Source organism: Hemitrygon akajei, chromosome 7 (genome assembly GCF_048418815.1).
Source record: "Hemitrygon akajei chromosome 7, sHemAka1.3, whole genome shotgun sequence".
Classification (NCBI taxonomy): Eukaryota; Metazoa; Chordata; class Chondrichthyes; order Myliobatiformes; family Dasyatidae; genus Hemitrygon; species Hemitrygon akajei.
The window spans coordinates 151,836,354-151,864,324 of NC_133130.1; the positions used below are offsets into that span (position 1 = coordinate 151,836,354).

General features: G+C 42.1%; 1 long non-coding RNA gene across 1 annotated transcript; it reads left to right on the plus strand.

The window, feature by feature from the left end:
- The first annotated feature begins 1,079 nt into the window (after positions 1-1,079).
- Positions 1,080-24,825, plus strand: LOC140731033 (uncharacterized). Its single transcript, XR_012099720.1, has 3 exons — positions 1,080-1,179; positions 15,557-15,702; positions 22,074-24,825. It is a non-coding gene; the product is annotated as an uncharacterized lncRNA (long non-coding RNA).
- The last annotated feature ends 3,146 nt before the right edge of the window (positions 24,826-27,971 follow it).

The following is a 27,971-nucleotide window of genomic DNA, read 5'->3' on the forward strand; positions in this document are numbered from 1 at the left end:
TCTCTTTTGAAAGGAAGAGATAGTTTTCAAGTAGGAATAGGGCCTCTGCAGATTCAGTCTGCCAGCTCATTGTCAAAACAAGCTACTAAATTTAATGTTACTGCAATATTATTTTTAAAATGAATTCAGTTAGTCTCTACATGAATACCATAGGAGTTCAAATTTAGGATTTTTTTTACATAGATGCAGCTTCCAGATTCTTTTTAAAAATAATTTTGACTGACAGAAAATTATTTTAATGTTATTTTAATAGAATATCATATTTAATGTTATGATACAACATTTTTCATTTAAGTAGGGCTAGGCAATTTATTGTAAAGGAGATTATATCTGCATGTAGGACCCAGCAGTTCAATTTGAAGTAAGCAATCATTGCTTCAACTACTATTTTTGCAAATTAGAGCATAGAGCTATTCACTGTGAATGCGAGGATGTCTGGTGCCATTGTCCCACTCACAGCACACATATAGTTTGTTATTATTGTCATAATGTCATAACAAGTTAGTACATATTACCATCAAGCAAATGAACATATTATCTTTCCTGATCAAATATATTGGTAGAAAATGCAAATGCAACCTCATTTCTGAGATGTGATTTTGTGTGCTTTTCTGTGATGACTTCAACACCTTTGAAGTAAAATATGGAGCCACTCTTAAAACTGCAAATTGATGTTAGATCAGATTCTGACCACAATAAGCAAGCAGAGCAATTTATTTTTTTTCCCCCAGAAAAAGCTTGAAATTAAAACTGATTTTAATGGTGAGGATTGTAAATTTACTTTTGCTATGTCAGCTGACCAGGCTAGGGAGGAAGAGAGATCCCTGAAGCTGTATCCATGCAAATATCTACACAGACTTTGTGATCTTTGCAGAGTAATTAATTGTATAATTTCCCAAGTGCAACATGAAAATACTATTCTACTTCACAAAGGTCCTGCTTACTGAGTGATTGACTTAAATTAATAGCTTCCAGTAAGATGGTGGTGTGGGTGGATGCAGCATCTTCTATGGGGTCATCGAAAGGTGTTATTACCTTTTCTAAACATGTTATTTTTATGATAGCAGGATTTTGTTGGACATTAAAAACTCTACAGGCCGACCTCATCAGCAAGTTGGTCGATGGTAGAGAAATTGAAGAACCGTGATGCTGCCTGTGAGATGTTGACGCGTGAAGGAGGTATGCAGTCTAATAGCGAGTGATCATCTTAGTCACTTTTCTAGCGATCGCAAGACCATATTAAACATTGGTGGTGTGGAATGTTGCAAGTTCAATTTTTTGTTTATTGGCAAATGGCAAGGGCAGACAGCGATGGAGCTACACAGCCTCAGTTGCAGTGAGGACGAGGCCTCAAGCTATAGTGTCACTTGTTTGCAGCTGCTTGGGGGAGATATCAGAACCAGGTGCTCTACCAGACTGCCAGAGGGTGTGGTGCAGTGTCCATGCTGCAGTCGGTGCAGTCCCCAGTGTTCACTTGGCAAAAGACATGCTGTATTGTGTTTAACTGCAGACTGTTGCAACATTGATTGATTCAGGGACTTGGACCATATTTTTTACGTGACTGTGTTTTACCGCTCTTATATGTGTTTGCTATCTTATAAGTGCTAGAAATTCCTTGTGCCGTATTTGGCTGTTGGCATTGTGCTTTGCAACTTGGCCCCGTGGTAATGCTGTTTTGTATGGCTGTATTTATGAGTGTGACTGAATGATAATTAAACTTGAACTTGAACATTAAGGATGAAATAAATCTATTTGAAAGTGAACTGTTTCATTGTGATGGGTGACTTAACAAGAACACATTGCAATAGTGAGCAGCTTATTAAATTGTGATTTGAGTTGGATGAGTACATGGGCACAGTGTGTCCTCATTGGAGAAATCCTGTTTTCAGTCAAAAAAAAATCTTTGGATCATTTGAGTGCTGCCTCACAGCAACCTCATGATTTGGGGAAGATACTCTGGAGGGAAGTCTTGAAGGTGTAATGTGTGTTCAGGTTTATTGAAGATGGCTGCCTACTTGAGAAGATTTAAGTTGATGCAACCATTTTTTCCCCAAGAAAACATGGTGAAAGTCAGTTTCATTCAGTCATAGGCATTTGATAAATCACAAACACAAGAAAGTCTGCACATGCTGGAAACGCAAAGGCACACACAAAAAATGCTGCAGGAACTCAGTAGGCCAGGCAGCATCTGTGGAAAAGAGTATGCTGTTGATGTTTCGGGCAGAGACCCTTTACCATTCACATTAAACCACCTCAGTTATGGGTTAAAATACCACATGCGGATTATGCTTGTGGAGTATTCCATTCACTGATATGTCAGTAGACACATGATATTAAATGCTGTGCGATGTTTTTTGTTCTGTAGATCATGGATATGTGTTTAAATCACTTACCAGCGAGGCTGGATAGCTAATCCATGCACTGAAGCAACACACACAAAATGCAGGAGGAACTCAGCAGGCCAGGCAGCATCTATGAAAAATAAGACTCTTATGAAGGGTCTTGGCACAAAATGCCTGTTTACTCTTTTCCATAGATGCTGCCTGGCTTGCTGAGTTCCTCCAGTGTGTTGTGAGCATTGCTTGGATTTCCAGCATCTGCAGATTTTCTCTCGTTTGCCATGCACTGAAGATGGTTCTGTTTGATAGCCAGACTTTAACAGATTGTTGGAACAATTTAGAGTGCATCGTGATGTGAAAAAAAATAGGTGAGTTTGCCACAATATAAGCAACTTATTTTGAGTAAGGTCAAAATTCTGAAAATCCACTGTCAGACTAAACCATCTGTTGAGCATCTGGCTCACCAGATGTTTTTTGCAGTCCCTTTTGGTTCATCTGGGCTCCATCTTCATTTACGGGTTTCCCAGTTCCCGAATTCACTTTCGATTTCCAGACCCTTGGGTCCTTGTTTTCCCTTTCCACTCACTGAAGGCTCTGTTCACATGTTCTCTTTCAACTCACCAGGTTCCCTGTTCCCATCTCTTTTTATTACTCACCTGCGCTTCCTTTAAATTGATCCGATTCAGTGGAAAAATTATGATAGTACCGTGCAATACATGATAAATCATGAATGACTGATGTGTCAGAGTTGTACTGTAATGGGGGGGAGTAATGCAGAGTGAACGTACCTCTTACAATTCCTGCCAGTGAAAGTGCTGGATGCAGATTCAATTTCAACACTTAAGAGAAATTTGGATAAATACATTTATGGGAGGTGTATGGAGGGCTGTGGTCTTGGTGCAGGTCAATGAAACTAGGCAGAGTAATAGTTCAGTATGGACTAGATGGGCCAAAGTGCCTGCTTCTGTGCTATAGTGCTCTGTGTCTCTACGACTCCAACTACCCCACACAATTTGAACCAATTTATCACACACAGGTCTGCACATTCTGAGTCATATATCTTTAACAAGAAAGCTGAAGAAAGGATTATGATCCAAGGAAATCACTAATGGTGACAAGAGAAAAGACCTGATGCTAATCTGAGATATTAGATATCCGTTGACAATGCATTTTCATCATTTTATATCCTAGGAAGGAACACATTTGAATTTTTCTACTCAACACAGTGATACTGCAATTCAAATGGAGAGGAAAGCTTAACGATAAAAATAATCATAGACAAATTTAGAAAGCAAAGATCAATTAGTGAAATCAGAAGTTAGAGATAATGAAAGGATTATCAATCAGATAAGATGTTCCTTGTTCCTGCCTAGCTCTCCAAGTCATAACTTCAAAAACATCTTCAAAAGGAATAGAAGCTGATCTTTGAACTTATTTTCAATTTATTGAGATACAGCACGAAATAGGCCCTTTTGGCCCCTCAAGCTGCACCACCCATCAACCTCTGATTTAATCCTAGCCTAATCACAGGACAATATACAATAACCAATTAACTTACCAACTCGTGCATCTTTGGGTTGTGGGAGGTAACTGGAGCACCCAGAGGAAGCCCACGCAGTCATGGGGAGAACCCCTTACAGGCAGTGGCAGGAATTGAACCCGGGTCACTAGTACCGTAAATCATAGTGCTAACCATTATGCTACCATGCCAGTTGCTGCCTTCTCACCTACTTCATCTTTGATCAATAGAAAGATGAATTATAAAGAAGGAAGTATTTCCTCCAAGTCATTCAGACAGATTGAACAGATCTACTATGGACATTCAGAGCAATAACTTGAAAAATTCAGAGTAAATCTATCTGTATCATGTCTGGTCATTTCGGCCGTATATCATCCATCTGTAATATTGGCTCACTTTCTTCTTCTCCATCAATATAACCTGATCCATTGTCTCACAGTAGATAAAGAAGTGTAGTCACCTATGAACTGCCACTATTAACCCATCTAAGGTGATAGCAATTCCACAGGAACTGTAGCCTCACCTTATTGCAGAATTTTTTCTATCCATCCATCAACACCTTCTATTTAACTTAAAACAACCATTTTCACTACTCACCCAAAGGGTCTTTAACGTGAAACATTGATTTTCTTTCCCGCTTTCGCAGATGCTGGTTGACCTTCTGGGTGTTTCCAGCAGTTTTAGTTCTCATTTGGGACTAAGAGGCATTGTTTTTAGCTTAAGGACATATCGATCCAGTACTGTAGGTTACCTGGTCCAGTGGGGATACCCTCATTTTTAGATCACATGATTGTGGGCTTATTTCTCACAGCTTAAGTTCATAATGTATGTTGATACTGACTAAACACTGTATGCACCTTTTAAATAAGATGTTATATTACATTAATTGTAGGTGGTTCTATAATCCCATAATTAAGGAAAAGCTCTACTGGAGGCCTGACTAATATTTATTATTCAAACAAAATCAATTAAAGATTATCAGGTAATTTCATCACCATAAAATGGGACCATGCTGAGAACAATTTGGCTTCTTTATTACACACGCTGTAACCTTGGTTGCAGCTTTATAGCATTTCATTGGCTACAAAGTGTTATGGGATATCTTGAGTTAATTACCATTAATTACCCACCATCAGCATTGTGGGTGTAAGGTCAGGAGAGTGAACCCACTGAAAGCATTTGGACAAGTGGGCACCCTGGACCATGGCCTTAGATCTTGCACCAACCAACTGATGGGGATATTTTTAGCCTCTCCCTGCTTCAATCTGAGATTCCCACCTGCATTAAGAAGACCACTATCATCACAGTATCTCAGAGAAACAAGGGTATGTGCCTTAATAACTATTGCTCTGTAGCTCTGACATCCACAGTAATGAAGTACTTTGAGAGGCTGGCCATGGCATGTATTAACTCTAAGCTCCCAGGCAACCACAACCCACTGCAGTTTACCTACCACTGATACAGGTCTAATCAGATGCCATCTCCTTGATCCTATGTTTATCTCTAGAGCATCCTGACAGTAAAGACACCTTTGTTAGGATATTGCTTATTGACTACAGCTCTTCCTTCAGTACTATAACCCAAGCAAATTCACCTCCAAACTCTTAGACCTAGAACGCAACAGCTCCCTTTGCAACTGGATCCTCAGCTCCTTGGCTAACAGATGCCTCCGTAAGCACAGGCAACATCACTACCACCAGAATTGTGCTCAGCATTGGTGCTCCACAAGGCTGCATCTTTAGCCCCCTACCTCCTATACACTCATGACTGCATGGCAGATCCCGCTGTAATTCCATTTACAAGTTTGCAGATGATACCATTGTAGTGTCTCATGTAACAATAAATTGGAGTACAGGATGGAGATAGAGAGCCTTGTGACATGGTGTCAAAATAACAACATCCCCTTCAATGTAAACAAATCAAAAGAGCTGGTCATTGGCCTCAGGAGGGTGTGGTAAGTGTGATCCTATTTACATCAAAAGTCCTGAAGTTGAGAGAGTTGAGAGCTTCAAATTCTGAGTAGGGAACATCACCAGTAAGCTGTCATATGGTCCAACCATGTTGACATCAGAGCCAAGGAAGCTCACAGGCACCTCTACTTCTTCAAAAGTCGAAAGAAATTTGGCGTGTCTCCTTGTCCCTCACCAAATTTTATTGATGCATCATACAAAGCATCTTGTCTGAAAGCATCATGATTTGATGTGGTAATTGCTCTGCCTGTGACGGAAAGAAACTACAGTGAATTGTGGACACAGCTCAGTACGTTATGGAAGTCAGCCTCTCCTCCCTGGACTCTGACTACAATCAGTAATAAATATATTCAGTGGCCACTTTTATCTAATAAAGTGGTCACTAAGTCTACATTGATGATGCAGCCCATCCACTTCAAGGTTCAACATGTTGTGCATCCAGAAATGTTCTTCTGCACACCACCATTTAATGCATGGTTAGGTGAGTTACTATCTGCTTGAACCAGTCTGGACATTTTCCTCTGACCTCACTCATTAACAAGGCTTTTCACACAGAGAATTGCCACTCACTGTATGATATTGTTTCTTGAACCTTTCTCTGTAAATCCTGGAGATTATTGTGCTTGAAAATACCAGGATATGAAAAGGTTCTGAGATACTCAAGCCATCCTGTCTGGCACCAATAATCATTCCATAGTCAAAGTAAGTTAGATCACATTTCTTCCCACTCTGATAATCGGGCTGAACAACAACTGAACCTCTTGAACATGTCTGCATGTTTCTATGCTCGAAGTTGCTGTCACATGATTGGCTGATTAGATATTTGCATTAACAAACTGGTATACATGTGTACCTAATAAAGTGGCCACTGAATGTAGATCCCTATGAATGGTATGTTAAGAGAAGTTTTCACAATATCTCGGTACATGTGACAATCATAAAGGAATTCACTTATTTACATAAATCCAGTCCTCACTTCCTTAAGTCTAACATGTGATAGTGAACCTGTATCACAGCAAGACATTGATCGCAAATGATTTCATCAAGTAGGCTTCAGCACTTACTGAATCATCATTGATAACCATGGATGATGTTAGTGGTCAGGCTAACTAATAGTGCATCAATAGAATGTAGACATCTTTGTAAATATGGCCATTTGCTTAACAGCAAATAGACTATTAATCTACTGAAATCCATTCAGTAAGGGTCATTCTTCACCTTAGGGTTTGTAGAGCTAAATTATGCTAATTCCTTAATGAGCAATGGAAGTAATTGACAGCTGTGTGAGGACGGCAAGATGCTATCAGTGGGTCATGCTATAGATTGTACTGTAATGCTGAGGCACTGCTGTCCACACATATTGCAGTTTATCTGCTTCTAAGACAAGGGGTTTGTGCCAGTAAAATGACTGACTATCACGCACTGACTGCTGACTGACTGACAGACATTGACTGTTGCATTGGATAGAAGTAGTGTAGCTGAATTTTGTAATGGGTTCAGCATATTTGGACATAATGTGAATAAACAGGCAAGTAAATAACTAATCTGTTAGGAATGAGGAAGTCAATCAGTTTGTAAATAGCAACAATTCTTTCTACTAATTTGGTGATTGTTATTCCATGGGTTCAATTTTTCAGTAAGTTAGTTTAAATTGCCTATTATTATTTAACGATTGCTTCAAGTAATCTATCAGTCCTTCCATTACATCGCATCAGCCTTTTCCATGAAAATATGTGCATGGTTTATTATTTTATTCATGACATCAGTACTCACTGATGATGAGAATGCGGCACGTCCAAGTCAAACACATTTGAGCTGACAGAGGTGGAATAAGGAGAAAGCATGTGGAGATATTGTTGGGTTGTGCGAGGCAGTATATAAATGCCATTCTTCCTCTTTACATTAATTAATGTCTAACCCTTTGTTCTATCTGATTATTTCTCTCACAGCCAAATCTCCAGCTTGCAAAAGATGAAACTCAAATTCATCACAGTGAGCTGTACTAACTCATACCTTTTATTAACTTCAATAGTCTTTTAAACAAAAACTAATCTTGATCTATTTGACATTTTAATCTACACTCAGTGGCAACTTTATTAGGTACCTCCAGTAAAGATACCTTTGAGTGTACATTTGTTGTCTCTACTGTTATAGCCCATCCATTTCAAGGTTCGACATGATACACGTTCTGTGATGCTATTCTGCACACCACTGTTGTAATATATGGTTATTTGAGTTACTGTCACCTTGGCTGATTAGATATTTGCATTAACTAGCAGGTGTATCTAGTAAAGTGGCCACTGAGTGTATATGTGACGTCACTCAACTTCTATCGCTTGATTTAACTCTTCCTCCTCCAATTTCTTGGATATATTCCTTCATGATTTATTCTCTATTATCTAATTATTCTCTTCTTCAGAGGAAATCTCTTCATTCAGTCCTTTTTTGAAATAAACTCCCAGTTAAGTGTGTGATTGCACTGAAGAGAGTACAGAGGGGATAATCAAGAATGTGGCCTGGGTTATAATGTAGGGAAAGCCTGTGTAGGTTGAGTTTGGTTTTCTTGGAACAGAGAAGACTCAGGGTGAATCTGATTAAGGAAGACCAAAATTAAGAGAGGCATAGGGTGGAGAGTGAGAGTGACAATCTTTCCCCTTGAGCAGATTTGCCTATAATCAGAAGGCAGAGGTTCAAGCAAGTGGTAACAGATTTATAGAGGCCTTGAAGAACTTTACACCCACAGAATGGTTGAAATCTGGAATGCACTATCTGGGGAATTGGTGCAAACATGTACTGTGAAAACACTTAAAAAGTAGTTGGATGAGCATTTTAAATGCTATGATATAGAAGTTTTTTGGATTAGAGTGTTGGGAAATGTATTTTTATAGATGGCCACACTGATATAAGATGAAGTGTCTGTTCTATGCTGTACGACACTGTCTCTTTCTAACTGTGGAAAATAAAAAATAATCCTGCTCCCCTACCTATATATTTTTCCTCTCCTTATACTCTTTTCGGAGTTGAAAATAAAAGTCTTATTGCTGAATATATGATCTTTTACAATGACGGTTGATACAATGAGAACTTGATTTTTTAATCTCAAGTTATCCATTTAATGAATAAGTGAATCATGATAAAAATACATACAGATAGGAAAAGACACAAGTTTCTTCTTAAAGCTTTTACAAAACCTCAAAGACTTCTAAGAGGAATCAATGAGTAGTCTCAAAAACCATGATATGTTTTTTTATCCTTTTTAGTAATCTAAGATATGAAAGAAAAGAGAAACCAAAAGACATATTAAAAGGGAATGAAGTGCATGATATGGATAAGCATTGAAAACAAATGTGTCCCTGGATTCAAAATTCAATGCATAAGAATTGACTTGAAATTGACATGCATGAATTAATCTAGATTGCATGTTACAACATGGGAAGAAGGTATCGTATATGTACAGATTATATTTCACTGCAGCCTAAAGCAAATTCCACGTATCATCCTCCCTCCTTGTCATCATCATCTTCTTCAAGTATCATTATCCTCTGCTCCACTTTCCTACTTTAAAAAATAATAGTGTATGCTACAACTTCTTAGCTTTGCTCCTTGTGTGGGAAGTATTTTAACCTTTCTTCTGCATTAATCTACACTTGTAAAGCTGCTCTTTTCCAAACAGGAGAAGTTACATTTAGCTTGATATACTTTCAAAACTCTTTATTACTTTAATAAGCACAAATTAGCAACTATTCCTGTTCCTCTGTTTCAGTTTCTTAGATTAAAAAAATATAGATATCCTTAAAGTGACGGGGTGGAGATACATCTCAACCAAAGAAGGTGTAAGGTGCTCGTTCCCTCCACTAGCCTGCAGCTTATTCTTGGGCAAAGTGTACCCCCCTGATCAGGGTCACGTAAAGCCATGGGAACAGGTGGTGGATGGTCATATGAGCATGAGCAACAAGTCTTGTTTATGCAACCACTGGCGCCAGATGGAAATCTCTGAAGAGTAATGACAATAACTGGGGTTATCCGTCTTGAAAAGGCACAGCCCCAGAAGAAGGCAATGGCAAACCACTCCTGTAGAAAAATCAGCCAAGAACAATCATAGTTATGGAAAGACCACAATCACCTATGCCATATTTCATGGCACATACTAAACAAATGAGATATTCTTGGCAGAGTAGGGCTAATATTTGCAGAAGAAACACGAAGTTAATGCTTTAGGTTAATAGCTCTTCTCTGTCTTTGATGGCTATGAAGGAGGACAAATCTCTTCCATTGACAAGGGATCTGCAGGCCTTGCAGGCACTTGCATGGAAGCTGGTTGAACTTGGTAGATGGTTATTGAGAAACTAGACAAAAATGCATTCCCACTCAGCATAATAACTGCACAATACTACATTCATATGTTAGTGATTGTTGCAAGTACTCTCACCATCAACAACAAATGTTGATTAGGCACAGAGGTAATCTGTATTAACGACATGTACTTCATAGTTTCATTAAAAGTAAGCATACAATTTGTTGTTTCTCCTTTCCGTGCCTTGTGGGGTACTGGGCAGCAACCTTGCCATTTCTTTTGCATTTTTGTCTGTTTTTTTATGAAGCCGAGTCGTTAGCTCAACACGCAAACCAACACGGATGGAAAGCGGGCAAGGAGCCAGTCGAATTCGAACCCTGGACCACTCATTCAAAGTCTGGTGCGGATGCCACGACATCACTGGCCAACTAAGCGTGTAACTTACACAAAACTATTTCTCCATACATAGGCCCATTGGGTTTCCCTGACAATCCCTGAGCAGACAATCAAAATAGAAAGATCAAAGCCTGGGAATAGGAATTAATGTGGCTAGGCATTCCTCTTGATCCTGACATAATCTCCACATCTCCGACATAAGGTCATTCACTGTGGTGACAGTTGTTCTCTAGAATTTTCACTATTTCTACATCCAAAATACTCCAATGCTGCTCTATTTCTCATCAGTTCTGCACTGTTGCATTTTAGTGTTGTTTGTTCTATCTTAACCGGCTAGCCTGCATCCCCTCTTCACAGAGTACAGCTCAAGGTTACAGACAGTATTATCTCATTGCTCTTGACATGGGCCTCCTGTCACTTCTATTGTTTTTTCCAAAGTCAGTTTCATTCAAACCAGTTGCAGATCACGTCAGTTGCTGAGTTCAGGCTACCTCTATTCATCACCGCACACTTCTCTTAAATCTGTAGTTTTTTTTTCTGGCCAGCAATAAAAGTTTTTTGAAAAGTTTCTTGGAAAACTCAGCTAGTCAGACAGCCTCTGAAGACCAGCTGAATAATCTTTACTGCTTCTGACAGGTTTGTGTGGTTATGGCCCAAGTGCAGAGGGAGAGACACTGAAGTGGATGAGCAGCTCACTGAATTTCAATCAGAACTGCACAGAACAAGAGGAAAAGCAATGAACACTAGGCCAACAGGGCCGTTAACTAAAATTCCTAAACTGAAAGCTAATACCGACACTGCATCTTGGGAGCAGTAACAATGCCAAATAAAGCCTGCTTCTTTACAACAAAAATCTAAATGGTAGTCTTCTTTCTTGGAATAAAGACAAAGGTAAGCACAGAGCATTGACATTGCTGTGCTTTGGTCAAGACTCGACAATGCTAAAACGAGAAGGAAACTCATTTTCAGAATAGAGCAGGAAACCATCTACCAAGCAAGGAGGGGAGGGGTGGGTGACTGGACTGAGGGTAGAGGGTGAAAAGAAGTAATTGGCTTAAGCTGAGAAATATGGAATACCAGGTGAACTTCATTGATGATGGTGGGCGCAGTCTATAGGATACTATGGAAAACCCATATATGGATATTATGGAAAACCCTGAACATCCTCTACATAGCACCATCCAGAGACAGAGAAGCAGTTTCAGTGACAGGTTGCTATCGATGCAATGCTCCTCAGACAGGATCAAGAGATCAATACTCCCCAATGCCATTCGGCTTTACAATTCAACCGCCAGGAGTAAGATATGTTAAAGTGCCGGGGTTAGGACTCAATGTATTTAAGTAAACTACTTAAGAACTTTTTAAAAGCTATTATTAATGCTTTTTGAGAGGGTGATTTTAGATGCATATCATGTTTTTACTGAGTTAAGTATTGTATGTAATTAGTTTTGCTACAATAAGTGTATGGGACATTGGAAAAAATGTTGAATTTCCCCATGGGGATGAATAAAGTATCTATCTATCTATCTATCTATCTACTCCGTTGAAAGTCTTCTCCACTATGAATGCTCTCACATAGTGCAGGGCCAAATTGTGGCTCTTGACTTTCAAAGGATGATCTCCAGACGCTAGCCAGAATTTCTCCCCTGGCTTGAGAGGCCTCACCTGTTGGTGGAGCTGATTAACATGTTGGGCATATTGTTTCTGAGTGCATAGTAAAGAAGCCCTGGCCTGTGTTCACGTGCATTTATTGTGTTGGACCAGCTGTCCAACAGCAGGACCTCCCACGTCATTCTTTTGGTCAGGGAAGTGTAGTGGCTGGATGTGAACTGTGTTCCTTGAGAGGATATTATGTCCATGTTGCCTGAACATGGGCTGAACTATGAGAGTGGAAGTCACATTGAAGGAAGCATAGGGAGGTCAATGAAGTGGGCAGCTTTGGAGAACCGGTCGACAACCCCCAGAATGATAGTGATTCCAGCCAGTGGGAGTAGACCAGTGATAAAATCAGCTGAGAGTTGGGAGCTGAACTGATGAGGGACAGGCAGCAGGCAGAATAGATCCACAGGGCGCAGATGTGATGTATTGTTATGGGCACGTGGGACAAGCAGAGATGAAGTCATGGAGTTCCTGGAACATAAAGGGCCACCAAAATTGCCTCTTTATAAATTCCACTGTATGTTGAATTCCCAGATGGCAAATCAGACAGGAAGAGTAACCCCATTCTGACACCCTGGGGCACATAGTGGTAAGGCAAGCAGCTGGTTGTGAGGTTCCCCTACTCAGGCCTGAATCCGACTGAAGTCAAACGACGGAAAAGAAAAACACAGGTGTGCAGCCGATTATCCACAGGAAAACATTGAGATCTGACACTACATCAACCTCAACACTGAATGTACGGGATGTTACAGCACCGGGGCAGTGGTGAAGCATTCCTTTAGTTCTGAGAACACATGTCCAGAGGAACCCTACAGAAGTCTTTCTGGAGAATGCATTCATGTGGGCCATGATGAAACTGGAGTTTCTGATAAATCAGCGATAAAAATAAAATGTATGAAGTGCCTATGAAGCACATCCCTTGTTTGACTGTACATGGTTTTGGCTAGTCTGTGACTTCCTAAGCTTTACATGGGTCCATTTTGAACACTGGAAGGGATAAGGAAATAGCCCAAGAATGACACCTGGCCTTTGTGGAAGTCAAACTTCCCTGGCTTGGGATAAAGTTCATTCTCAAAGAGCAATCTGAGAACCCTCTGGACATGATGGATATATTCCTGACGAGAGCGGGAGTACATAAGAATTTCATCCAAATACAAAAAAAAAACAAATTGATTCAACATGTCCCAGAACACACCATTGACCATGGCCTGCAAGACAGCAAGGGCACAGACCAGACCAAGAGGCATCACAAGGTACTCATAGTGGCCATTGGAGGTGTTGAATGCTGTCTTCCACTTTTCCCCTTCACAGATACAAATCAGCATGTAAATATTCCACGGATCTATCTTGGAGAACATGGTTGTTTCTTGAAGATGTTCAAACACAGGAGCAAGCAGGGGAAGAAGGTCGCAATTCTATGGGATGTAGTTGAGGGGCTAATAATCAATGCAGGGATGGAGGTTGCCATTCTTCTTGCTCACAAAAATAGAAACCTGGCCTGATGGCGAGATTGACAGAAAAATCCCAAGGCTATTGTCTCCTTCATGCATTCTTCCATGGCCACCATATCAGGAAGAAAGAGGGAAAGGAACTGGCCCTACGGAGGACTAATATGAGGCAAGAGTTCAGTGGTATAGTCATATAGCCAGCTGGTGGCAGGGAGATGGTCTTCTTCTTATGAAAATCTCCAGGTTAGCATATTCAGACAGAACACTAACAGTTGGCATAGAAGTGGATACTCTGACAGAGCCTTGATCTGGATCCAGACAAGTATACAATCCTACCTGTCCCCACTCTTGGAGTGCCTTTAGGGACCCATTTATCTGTGAGATGTGTTGAGACAGCCAAGGAAGACCAGGCACCAGTGGCAGTTCAGTTGAATCAGCAGGCTGGCCTAGAGTGAATAAATGCCTGAAACTCATGGATCTGGGTCCCACACAACAAGGAAGCTGAGAGCATCACACAGTTAGGGCAAAATGCTTGCAAGGAGACTCAACCTGTCAGAATTCCCCTTTGTGCTGATGTGTATTGTCTTTTATTGAGCACGTTGGACATGACGGCCTGAAGTGTCCTGGATCGCCACAGTAGAGCCAAAACCTATTCTCTTGCACCAATCTTGTTCCTCCTGAGATAGATGAATGTGCCCTATCTGCATAGGCTCCTCCACAAACTGTTTATGGGGTGATGGAGGAGAGGGTGAAGACAGACAATTTTCTAAAGAGTAGGCATCTTTTCTCTAAGCCTGGTTGTCAATTTAAATGGTCAGATTTATCAGGTCATCCATATTGTCCTCGTCGTGACGCAGTGCGACCTCATGCCGAACCCTTGCACTCAGCCCTTGCTAGAAAGCAGTGATAAGCCATCTCTCATTCCACCCTGTCTCAACTGCAAGCATGTGGGACTTTACTGCATAGACCCTCACTTTACCTTTCCATTGGCACCGTTCCAAGGGCTGACTCCTGGCCATGCACTGGAAAATCAAACACTCTCTTGAACTTAACCACAAATTGTTGGAAGGTCTGTACTGTGGGGTAACTTTGCTCTCACTGAGTGTTGAACAGGCTGAGTGGGAGTCCATCTAAGAGATTAACTATGTAAAGCAGTTTACCGAACTGATCTGGAATTGAACCCGGGCCGCTGGTAATGTAAAGTGTTGTGCTAACCACTAACCTACCATTAAGACTTGACAAGGATAGAGTTTGGAAAATGAGCTCACCCTGGGTAATAAAGTTCCTGAAGCTTGAGGGAACACCGGAATATTATTGAGAAATATACCTGACATAATCATTATATATACCTGAAATATAATCACTATATATTAGCTATTTACTATACTATGTAATCACTTCTAGGTACTGTATATTTTAATATGTATTATTTTACTAGACACATTTTGCTTTGTGTTGTTTTCACTAGATACTTTGTACTCTCTTATCTGCATACTGTGGCACTTACAGGACATCTGTTTAGTTAGCAGCACTATTAGCTGAAATGTACCCCATGTATTACACTCAGGCTTTGTTTAGTACGAGATAACAGTGGTGGACAGGATGCTGCGAGCAGGAATGTAATGTGAGGGAGGTTGTCTGGAAAACATAATCTTGGCCACGAATAAGGCCCCAATGCGAACGGGTGAAATATAATGGTGGCGCACCGTGGGCTAGGCAAGAGCGATTAATTAATTAATATATAGATGATATGCAATTAAAACTTGATTGGGTATGCTGATGAAACCGACATGTAACTGAGATAAGAAATTACTATAAAGAATGCTGTATACCAGAGCTCGGTGGGCTTTCGGTGACAAGTTCATTGATTGCCTCAGCCTTTGTTTGCAAATAAAGGTTTAATTTTCTTGAAGAATTGTCTGTGTCTCCAGGTCATTTCAAGTAACCACGACAAAATTGGCGACCGCGGCAGGACCGGGAAGAGACCCGCAGAAAAGATTCGGCGGGTTGAGGCTGCTTCCCGGTCCCTCGGGAGCCCTTACAGAGCTAACAGAATTACGGGTGCACCCAGAAAAAGGTAAGCGCTTTTTGCGACAATTTGGATTAAAATTCTGTTGGTTTTGGGGGTCTCGGGGACTCAGAAGTGTGTAGCAACTGCCGAAGGGTCTCTCTGATCCAAAGAATCTGGCAGAATTGAGGGTTTGACAGGAGGCTCAGAGGATTGATCGAGAACACTGCAGTGGGGGTAAGTACGAATAAGGTAATAAGAAGTTGAGTAAAGAAAATTCCATGTGGCATTGGTAAGTCCCTGTGGATACCGCTTCGCACAAAGCAAAGGGCTGAACGGGCAGGGAGAGTGAAGAGAAACTTCTGTGAGTACTGCCCTAGGTTGAGGGCTGTTCGGGCAGAACAGAATAGAAGGTAAGAAGAATTTGATAAATTGCTTAAACACTGGTAGAATAAACTGTAGGGCTAGGCGTAAAGATAGGATTGGGGAAGTATTTGAACTGTGAGACTTTTAAGAAATAGTACCTAAGAGAAGGAGAAAATAACATGGTGGAAGAAAAAGGAACAGCAGTAGACATACTGTGCAAGAAATTCCCGGTAAGTAGAGGTGAGATTACTGCAATTTCAGAGAAATGGGAAAAAAGAACCAAAAACCTGCGCACGAAATGGCCAAAAGAAGGGACATTCGATGTAAGCTTGTGTGAAGAGATGGAAGCACTAATTAAAAATCATAAACCAAATGATGTCCAAGAAAAGGGAGGAAAGGAGAGAGCAGGAGATGGAAGTATTGAAACTTTTTAGGATGGAGGGAGAGAGATTGATAAGGACAGGCAGGATATTGATAATAAACGAAAAAGACAAAAGGGAACAGGAAAAACAGTCGGGTGATGGAGAGGAAAAACCTAACAGAAGCCCGGCTTCAGCTCTATACCCGGATCTGAAAGAAGTAGAAAGACCCCCTTCCTATAATGAGCAGGGAACACCCAAGGAATGCCCCATAATATCAGGAACAGTAAGCCTGCAAGGGGAAGTAGAGGTCTGGGACCCTGAGGAGGAAAGAAGGAAATATGAGAAAGTGAGAGAGGTGCTGAAGAATGAGATAGAGGGAGAAAGGATAAGAATGGAACAGGAGAGAAGGGAGATGGAAAGAGAAGTGGAAAGGCTACAGCAGCAGAGAGAGAAGAGGGATTATGAGGAGTATCGGTTATACTGTAGAGACAGACAGACTAGAAGAGAACAGGAATCATCTAGACGGCAAGAACGGAGTGAGTTGAGAGGAAGTCGGAGGAAGCTAGGAGACAAGAGTTTGGAGGAAGTACGAGAGAGGACGGAGAGGCAGATATTGGAGATGGAAGAGGGGACTAGAGTGGAGAAGGAGAAAGGAAGAAGGTATACCCCAGGAAGGTATGAGTGGCAGCCAGTAGTACTAGGGCCAGCAATAGATGAAGAACCAAGTGAGGAAGGAAGCTTGATTACATGGAACGGGGAAAAGGAAATGCTGCCATTGCTGGTAAAGGGATCAGGACAAGTACAGTATATCCCTTGGGGATCCCAGGACCTGGAAGGGCTGAAAAATACTCTGCCTAGTCTGCACGAGGGGGCAGGAAAGTGGATTAGAGCCTTTGAGGAGGAAACAATGGGACGATTGTTGGCTATGGGAGATTTGAAGGCACTGCTGATAAGGTTGATGGGAACTTCCAAGTTGAAAGAACTGATGGAAATGGCTGACTTGCAGAATGTGGACAGCCCACAGACTGATGGGGCCGATTTTGATCCAGTGAGGCAGAGGGTATGGCAGGCCCTCAGGAAGCTTTATCCACCCAGAGCCTTAAAGGGGGAACTACTGGGAGACACTGAAAACCCAGCAGCCTATGTAGAAAACCAGTTGAAAAGGTGGAGACTGGAGACTGAGCAAGAGGTGGAAAATAGCTTGTTTCTGAACTCACTGTTCCGACAGAGCATTTTGGATGCAATGCCTCTGCAGGTCAAGTCTAAATTGGAGGAAGTGGTTGGGCTGTCATCACTGACCTCACAAGCATTCAGTGATCACGTAGTCCACGCAGTGGAGAAATATCGGAGAGACAAATGAAAGCTGGCTGAGCAGCAAGAAGAGGTGCAGTGAAAGCTATTGCAAATGCAGCTCGAAGAACTGAAAAAGAAGGACAAAGAAAAAAGCAAAAAGATGCTGCCAGCCATCACTAGTGTGAGTACAGCCATCACACCATTAGATGGAGGAACCGGTCATTCTGTCAGTCAAGGGCCAGAAAACCCCATGCCAATAATGAATGTCTCTGGCGGAACATTTCCACAGATGCCCTATTGGGGACAGAGTAGAGTTAAGCAACAGCCCAGACAGGACTGGAAGTCCCAAGGAGGGGGGCAGAGGAGTTATGGGCAAAGAGGATTAGAGAAGAGACAGGGGGAAAGAGAGGCAGAAAGATTGTGCTGGGGATGCAGCCAGCCTGGACACATGAAGAGAGACTGCCCATTTAAACCATGGCCTGTCTCGTATCAGCAGGAGCCGATGGCAAGGGAGCCACAGTTTGGCCACATGCCAGCTCCTGGGGGTCCGAGCGGACCTGTAAACCCCTATGCGAGGTATTAGGGGTGCCCCGAGAACTCGAGTGGAAAGGGACATTACCCAATGATAACGAGGGAGGCAGAGGAGGAACCTATGGTTCAGGTTATGTTAGAAGGGCAACTGACACCAATGATGATAGATACTGGAGCCACGTACACTTGTGTACAGCCACAGTATGCCCTTCACCTTCAGGACAGTTTATTAAGACGGTAGGGTTCTCGGGGAAAACACAGTTAACACAGTGCACGGCTCCAGTGCATTTGAAAATGGGAAATAAAGGAATTGTTTTACCAGTACTAGTATCTAAAGGAACTCCGATTAATTTGTTAGGCAGAGATGCTCTATTGAAACTGGAATTAAAATTAGAATGCACCAGAAATGGGTTAAGTGTGTAAAGAGCAGGGGCTCAATTAATAGTGCGAGAAAATAAGAGAGCCAATGTTTTTTAGATAGGGGACCTAGAAGATCAGATCTGGGATACCTGGGAAAAGTGGAAACAGGGCATGCAGGCCATATTACCTAAGGCTGTAGTGCCCAAATCTGAGTTACATTGTACTGTAATTTTCGATGAGGCTCAGAATAAGGAGGTAGAGAGGAGATGGAACATGAGGACAGATATTCGACAACACCTAAAAGGGGAAGCCATAGTAATTGGGAAGCAGGGGGCAGCCCTGCAAGTCAGGTGGAATACCTTCTTGAAGGAATGGTACAGGATACTGGAAGCTGTACCCCACATAACCCTGCTGGTAAATGAGGGATACCAGTCTAAAGACTTAGGACCCCTGGTAAAGCAGGTAAGCACCGTAACGGTTTGGAGAAAGGTTATGCCTGAGGTATGGATATCCGGAGACAGCAACTACATTAAGATAGGGGTAAACATAGATGTGACAGGAACTATGAAGGAAGTTGAAGTAACTCCTCATGCCGTTGTTGGGAAAGGCAAGGGGTTGGCAGAAAAATAAAATATTGGACAAGTTACCATCTATTCTGTGGTCGCAACATGACACGGACGTGGGGAAAATCAAAACAGCCAGTCCGGTGGAGGTAAGGTTAAAGAAAGGAGCAGTTCCACCTAGGAGACCACAATATCCCTTAAGACCGGAAGCAGAGGAAGGTATAGCGCCGACGATACAGGGACTGTTAGGGGCAGGAGTGCTTAAGAGAGTAAACAGCCCCTGCAATACTCCGCTGTTGCCTGTCCCAAAAGCGGACAGGTCTAAATGGAGACTGGTGCATGACTTACGAGCAGTGAATGAGGTAGTGGAGGATTTGGCAGCAGTGGTCCCGAATCCACACACACTGCTGACTAATATCCCGCCAGAAGCAAGCTACTTTTCAGTAATTGATTTGTGTTCGGCTTTCTTCAGCATTCCCCTAGCCGAACAGTGTCAGTATTTGTTTGCATTTACATACAGAGGCAACCAGTACACCTACACTAGAATACCACAAGGATTTAAGCATTCACCACATGTTTTTAATAAAGTATTGAAGGAAGATTTGGATGGCATTTCGCTGGAAAGTACACTGATACAGTATGTGGATGATTTGTTGATTTGCTCTGAAAGTGAAGAGCAGTGTGAACGGGATACTGTGATACTTTTAGAGAAACTGACGTATGGAGGACATAAAGTATCTAAGAAAAAGCTGCAATTTTGTAAGCAGCAGGTGGAATATTTAGGAAGGATGGTATCTAAAGGTGTGAAGGCAATAGCGCCGAGTCAGATTGAGGCGATAACAAAGGCTCCAAAGCCCCAAACAGTAGGGCAGATGATGACATTTTTGGGAATGACAGGATATAGCTCAGATTGGATTGGAGAATATGCTGAGATTGTAGCACCACTGAGAAAGATAATGAAGGAAGCAGGCCATACCAATTTGAGAACTAGCCTGCAGTGGAATGAGGAGGCAGAGATAGCTTTCAACACTATTAAGCAGGAATTGCAGTCAGCCCCGGCGTTAGCATTACCTGACTATGAAAAGGTTTTCCATCTGTATGTATCTAATCGACAGGAAGGCTATGCCGCAGCAGTGCTGACACAAGAGACAGGTACAGGGAAGCGAAGCAGCCAATAGCGTACTACAGTGCATAACTGGACGAGGTGGCCCAGGGGTATCCACCTTGTTATCAGGGATTGGCAGCACTGTACTATGCGTATGAGAAGGCATCATCTGTAACTATGGGTTATCCTGTGATACTGTACACACACCACAAGGTAGCAGAATTGCTGGATAGAGGGAAATTTATGTTAACACCAGCCAGGATAGCAGCATATCAGATGCTGTTGACATTTCCGGATGTAGCCATACAAAGATGTACCACCAGTAACGTAGCTGATTATGTCCCTTTGAGCTGCGAAGGAGAACCCCATGATTGTGTAGGGAAAACGATGACATTTGCCAAGCTGAGAGCAGATTTATGGTCAGAGCCACTAGAGGATTCGGATAAAAAGGTTTTGTTTGTAGATGGTTCTTGCTATAGGGATTATGATGGAAATCATGCAGGATTCTCAGTAGTACAGCAGGATCAGTCAAGCTTCAAGACCATCAGAGTGGAAGCTTGTCCACAACCATGCTCCGCCCAATTAGCAGAACTCAAGGCTTTAACAGCAGCATGTGAGATGATGGAAGGTGAGAAAGTAGACATTTACACTGATTTGGCATATGCCCATGGGGCGTGTCATCTGTTTGGGGCAGTGTGGAAACAGAGAGGTTTCAGGAAAAGTAATGGAGACCCCATACAGCATTGTCAGCAAATTTCAGACTCAATAAAAGCACTTATGAAACCCCAAGCACTGGCTATAGTGAAATGCCAGGCACACAAGAAAGGGAATGGTATGATAACAAAAGGAAATCAAGCTGCGGATGAAGTGGCCAGGAAAGCGTCTGGGTGTACATCGGCTGTTATAGCACCCCAGGTAAGCCTAGAGCCAGAACCCATGATAGAGGACCTGATTGAAATGCAAGGTAGGGCAACGTTGGCAGAACAGACAATGTGGAGGCAACGGGGGGCCAAGCAGAACCCAGAAGGCCTATGGAGCACGGAGGATGGTTTGTGGGTAGCACCTACTCCTTTGTTGACTATCCTAATCTCAGAAGCACATGGAGTGGACCATTGTTCAAGGGGGGAAGTAATAAGGAAAATAAAAAAGGATGGTCTCTGGTCACCTTACTTACAGGCTTCGGTAGACTATGTTTTAGCACAATGTGAGGTTTGTGCACAGAATAATGTTCGAAGGGGGATTGCAACCCCAATAGGTCACATACCCGTGCCTGAAGGACCATTTCGACATCTGGTGATCGACTATGTAGATATGATAAAGATGGTAAGAGGGAAAAGATACATTCTGGTGGTAATTGACAGGTTCAGCAGGTGGGTAGAGGCAGTACCCTCGAAGGATCAAGGGGCAGGTACAGTGATAAAGTTCCTGACAAATGAAGTGATCCCAAGATTTGGAATACCTACGGAAATTAGCTCGGACAACGGTTCGGCCTTCATCCAAAAGGTGGTCAAATTGGTATTACAAGTACTGAGAATAAAACAAAGGTTTGGATGTGTGTACCACCCACAATCACAGGGCATGGTGAAAAGAATCAATGGCACTCTGAAGGCCAAGCTGAACAAAATTTGTGCAAAGACTAGACTGAATTGGGTTGATGCATTACCTTTAGCACTAATGAGTTACCGTATGCAGACTAATCGGGTAACATGCTTGACACCACATGAAATGCTAACTGGAAGGCCCATGCCAGTGCCCCAATGGAGAGGACCATATAAGGGACCCAGTTTAGAGCAATTGGAACTTGAACTAAGACAATACATGCGGCAATTAACTATGATACATCAGTCTATTTATACACAGGAAAAACAGAAAGAGCCGGAGACTGTCCAAAGGGAAGGACCAATCCGACCGGGAGATCAGGTCTACGTGCGAGCGTTTCGAAGGAAGTGGAACGAACCAAGAAGGGAAGGGCCTTTCACGGTAATCAAGGCATCACCCACTGTGGTTCAGGTGGAAGGGCGTTCCACTTGGTATCATCTCAACCACTGCACTAAGGCAGTTCCGCAGGTACAGTCAGAGGCGGAACCCGAGGTAAGTGGTGAGGAGGAGCAGATTGCAGAGACCAGCCAGGAGGAACAAGAAGCCGACATTGCAGCACAGGAATTTGACCAGGTGGTAAGGGAAGTCTTTGGTAATTCTGATGACTCTGAGAATGAAGTTGGGGATAGTAGTATTCCTCCAGATTATGCGGATGGTTTGGGTACAATCAGTTTTGCCCCACAGGATAACACACCTGCCTACTATAGTGCAGATTTGGAAACCATCAACATGGAGGATATGGCATGGGAATGATGTAACCCTGGGAAACTCGGGAGCACGCAGTAAGAGAAGTAGCACACACACCGTTTCGCCACGACAAGAGAACACATGGTACCAATGGGCAATGTATACAGCAAGCGCGATGGGAAGACAGAATTGCTACCTGTGCTCAAGGGCAAACCCTGCGCAGCATGTAGTCCCCATGCCTTATAATTCTTCCACTTGTGCGCAGTGGCGTAGGGAACACAGGGAGCGATGTGGGCAACGATGTCCTGGTCCAGTCAGTGCCAGGGCTTGTTACATGAGGATTTGTGTTAACACTGATCCCTGTTATTGAAACTGTCTGAACAATGCACCCATGTGCCCATCTTGGTGTATGCTATATCAGGCGTCCTCGCAGTTTGACCAAAACAAGCTTGCCTATCACTGTAATTATAGCAGACCCTGGGCTATAAATAAAAGGAGCCAAACACCTATGCAGGAACAATTTATGATGCAGGGTCATCTGAGTTATGAATGCTTCATGCGGGTGGGCACTCGCCCGGTTGGCCATTTCCAAGGCAACTGCACTCAGACGTGGGATGTCACCCCAGGTAAAAAACATACAATGGGTACCCCTCCTCCTGAGGGTGCATTGGACTCTCAAACTATCCCATTAGCAGACACTTGGTGGCTGTGTGGACAGAAAGGAGGTCTGAGATCTACGCTCCCCCTCAATTGGGCAGGAACATGTATGCGTGTCATGCTGCTTCAGGAAGTTATAATGTCCCCTGAAGTACAGTCCAGCGCTAACTTCCCTGAGCAGCGGACACTGCTACGGTGGAAGAAAAAATATGAACCTAACCCGACAATCCGGATTGACAGTATAGGACAGCCGAGAGGTATACCTAATGAATTCAAGGCGCAGAATGAGATTGCTGCGGGCTGGGAAGCTCTCATTCCTGTGATAGGGATAAGCAAAAATGTTGAATGGATAAATTATATATACTACAATCAACAGAGGTTCATCAACTACACCGATGATGCGCTGGAGGCCTTAGGGCAACAGCTGTATGCAACTAGCAGGATGGCGTGGCAAAACAGACAGGTACTGGATTAGCAATTAGCAGAAAAAGGGGGTGTGTGTGTAATGTTTGGAGAACAGTGCTGCACCTTCATACCAAACAATACTAGCCCAGAAGGGTCTTTCACCAGAGCAATGAATAAATTAAAGGATCTGCGGAAGGAGGTCAAACAGAATGCAGGATTTGGGCATCAGTGGTTTGGTTAGAAAGCAAACTAGGGGGATGGGGTGCGTGGCTGACTAAATTGGCAATGACTGCAGGCATTGTGCTGATAAGTTGTGCATTTATTCTGTGCTGTTTTCTTCCATGTCTCAAGACTTTGATAATGCGTGCGACAGCAAAACAATTCCCGGTGCTCCTGGAAATTGTTGATTCTGACCCCAGACAAGGAGAAAAACCGATGATGTACTGTTACAGTCTGCACGATGCATCAAGCAGACTGGAGGGTGTTAATGATGTGGACACTAGTCTGTAAGGGTGTCTGAGTCTTTTTTCCTGTCTCAGCTACGGAGGGACAGGTTTTTGGCTCAACAGCCTAGGATAACAGAGAGAGATCATTTTGAGCTCCGAGTATGGAAATTGTAGTTGACCCAAATTTGGGATTAAAATGCTGGACTTTATTTTGGCTTTGGTGCACGGCCTCTGAGTGTTCTCTTTCTGTGTGAGACCCTGTGGGTCTCAAAGTGGGGATTATATTGAGAAATATACCTGACATAATCATTGTATATACCTGAAATATAATCACTATATATACCTGAAATATAATCACTATGTATTAGCTATTTACTATACTATGTAATCACTTCTAGGTACTGAATATTAATGTATTATTTTACTAGACACATTTTGCTATGTGTTGTTTTCACTAGATACTTTGTACTCTCTTAGCTGCATACTGTGGCACTTACAGGACATCTGTTTAGTTAGCAGCACTATTAGCTGAAATGTACCCCATGTATTACACTCAGGCTTTGTTTAGTACGAGATAACAGTGGTGGACAGGATGCTGCGAGCAGGAATGTACTGTGAGGGAGGTTGTCTGGAAAACATAATCTTGGCCACGAATAAGGCCCCAATGTGAACGGGTGAAATATAATGGTGGCGCAGCGCGAGCTAGGCAAGAGCGATTAATTAATTAATATATAGATGATATGCAACTAAAACTTGATTGGGTATGCTGATGAAACCGAAATGTAACTGAGATAAAAATTACTATAAAGAATGCTGTACACTGGAGCTCGGTGGGCTTTCGGTGACAAGTTCATTGATTGCCTCAGCCTTTGTTTGCAAATAAAGGTTTAATTTTCTTGAAGAATTGTCTGTGTCTCCAGGTCATTTCAAGTAACCACGACAATATCTGCCTGGTGGAGGAATACTTGGTTCTGAACCAGAAACTGCAGAAAAAAATCGGGCATTAGTGGCTGATGCTGATAAGACTGTTACAGAGCAAAATGTGCAAGGTGCTGGGAGAGGAATTGTCCTGGCTGAATGCTGCTGCTGCTGAATTGCGGCAGTGAGACTGGTAACGGCTGCCACCTGATTCTGGTTGTCAGTAATGAGCTGCTGAACTGCATCAGTGAGAGCAGTAATGGTTGCCACCTGGTTCCGGCTATCTCTGGTGAGGTGTCGAACCATCGCTGTGAGTGTTGACATCTGTTCTCACTGTTTAGACTGGGCTTGTAAACAATTGTCGGACTGCACAAGCCATTTCTGTCAACCCGGATTCCATTAACTTCAGCTTCTCCTCCATCTGACCAATGAACTTCAGTTTGGTCTGGGCTTACCGCTCGGCAAGTGGTTGTCAGAGTGCATGAGCCACTTCTGTCAACCCATCCTCTTCTGACCTTAGTCCCTCGCTGACCTGCCCAATAAAATACAGGGCCGAGATCAGCTGTTCTCTCTCCACTGCGTCCACTTTAGTTGGTTGAGTCTTTCTGACAAGAGTGTGCAGTTAAGGCCCAAGTGTAGAGGGGGAGGCACTGAAGTGGATGAACAGTTCTCTGAATTTTAATAAGCACTGTGCAGAACAAAAGAAACAACAATAAATGCTAGGCCAATAGGACTATTAAGTAAAATTCTCAAACTGAATGCTAACACTGACACTGCTGCTCAGGAGCAATAACTTATTATGAAATAAATATTGCTCCTTTACAGCATCAATCTAAATGCTCATTTTCTTTCCCAGAACAAGCACTTGGTAAACAGGGAGCATTGACATTGCTGTGCATTGGCCAAGACCCGACAAGACTGAAATGAGAGGAAGGGAGTTAAATACAACCACAATGAAACATTAATTGACTGGAACATGCAAACTTACAAGTGTGTTTGCCAATCCCATTCAGCAGCCTGTCTGCTTGGGCTCCCAGACTCAGCTGCGGAGTCCGTGGTTGTGACAGTTTTGTGTCAAAGATTTTCTTTTGCATGGAAAGGACACAGGGAATTTTTCTGATATTTTTAGATTGTTTTCATATCTTTGACATTTGACTCTCTTTTTCGTTCCACAGATGAAACTGACATCTGAATAATTCCAGCATTTGTTGTTACTTATTTCAGATTTCCAGCATCTGCGATAAAAAGAATAACCGAAAATGCTGGAGAATATCAGCAGTCATGCAACATCTGCATGGAAACACAAAAAAGAGGTAAATATTCACTTGAAGATTCTTCATTTAGCTTCAGCAGTTTTTTTAAAATTTTCTTTTCAAGCACTGGATGTTGTGGTCTATACAATTGAGTCTGTGAGTCTTTCAGTTTTTAAATAGAATCCATGTATTTTTGTCACATCAAATAACATTAAGGGAATTGATGGTGATAGAAAAATGAGCCTGTTCAAAACAATAACAATCAGGCATTCAAGAAGTCCTTTCTTCCAAATGAAATGGATCCTGAGATATGCACTACATTTGCAAATACTTCAACAGTATGGAAAGCAAGGGACCCTTTGCTTAGCAAAGAGGAACTAAAACATTATTCTTAAACCAACAGAAAATGCTTCAAAATTGAATCTCAAGACTAGACCTGGAAAGAATGTCAGTGAGTATGCTTCTTGCTGAAGGACCTGTCTTAGCAATGCAACAATGACACCTTCTTGTTCAGTGGACTGTGCAGCAGGTTTGTTTAATGGGAAATTCAATCAGTTACACTTAATCTCTCTTGAGACTTTGTGCAGAATTGTGATGTTAATGAGTGAGCATTGAGGAAGATGAAAGAATGTTGCCTATTCCAAGATATAATACAGCTCCTGTTTACAGTCCTAGAGTAAAAATGAAAAGCTAAGTTACTAAAGAAAACTCCTGAGCATATGAGTGTGGCTGGAGCAACACGTTATATGGACGTAATAGAAGTCAACCACCACATCTACATTACTTTAAAACAATAATATATTTTAAATATCACAGAAAGGGCATGTCTCTTCATCACACAAGTCTAAAGACAAATGCGTGAATCCAAAACAACTCTAGCATGATTTTTCTTCATAAAGAGGAAATTTCACTATGTGGAGGGATGGAGAGGAGGCCCACACTTTATAACTAGTATGAGCAATGGAACAAGAACATAACAGTGGAATCACTCAGTGGGTCAAGTGGCATCCACAGGGTGAGAAATGGCACCATAATTTCGAGTCCAGTTGCATCAGAGAGAGTCGAGAGAACATGAGCGATAAGATGTGGACAAAGTTGTCAAAATAATAATTACTTTAAAACCAGCAACAGGGGGATAAATAATACAGAGATGAAATGAAACAAAGGTGAAAAAATGAAACAAAATGAAACAACTATGAATAAATATGGTGACTTGAAATTTTGCTGTGTCACTTGAGAATTGGTCTTGTAAATCAGCCAGCAACAGTGGTGAAAAGCAAAATAACATCATGACAACAATTGCAGTTGAATTGTCACTTTATCAACAATAGATTTTTCAATGTTGAGAAAGGGCATACACATAAGCTCAAAAGAAGCAAATATGTATTTTTACAGGAAAAAATGCTCTAGTTTACCCTAGGCTAGAAAGTTGAGGGAAATGGATTGCAACCAGTCAAAAAAAAGGAAAAGTTTAAAGGCAATGCATCTGGAAAAGACTGTTTATCTCAGTTCATTCTAGGTATGGTGGATTACAGTGCTCTGTTCTTGCCAGGTCTTAACAATAGTATTGACATCTTGATGCCTGTTACTGAAGAAATAAGGATCTTGGAGTTGAGTCAAAGAACAGCAAAAGGCATGTGACTTGTGTCAAAATAATCTGATAAGAAAGCCTTTGCTACTTCACTACAATCAAGCATGTGCTTTGAAACTTGTATGTAATGCTTTGAAATATAGATTGAGAGCTGTAATCAATTAAGAAACTTCAATGTAGTTCCATCAGTTACATCAATGAA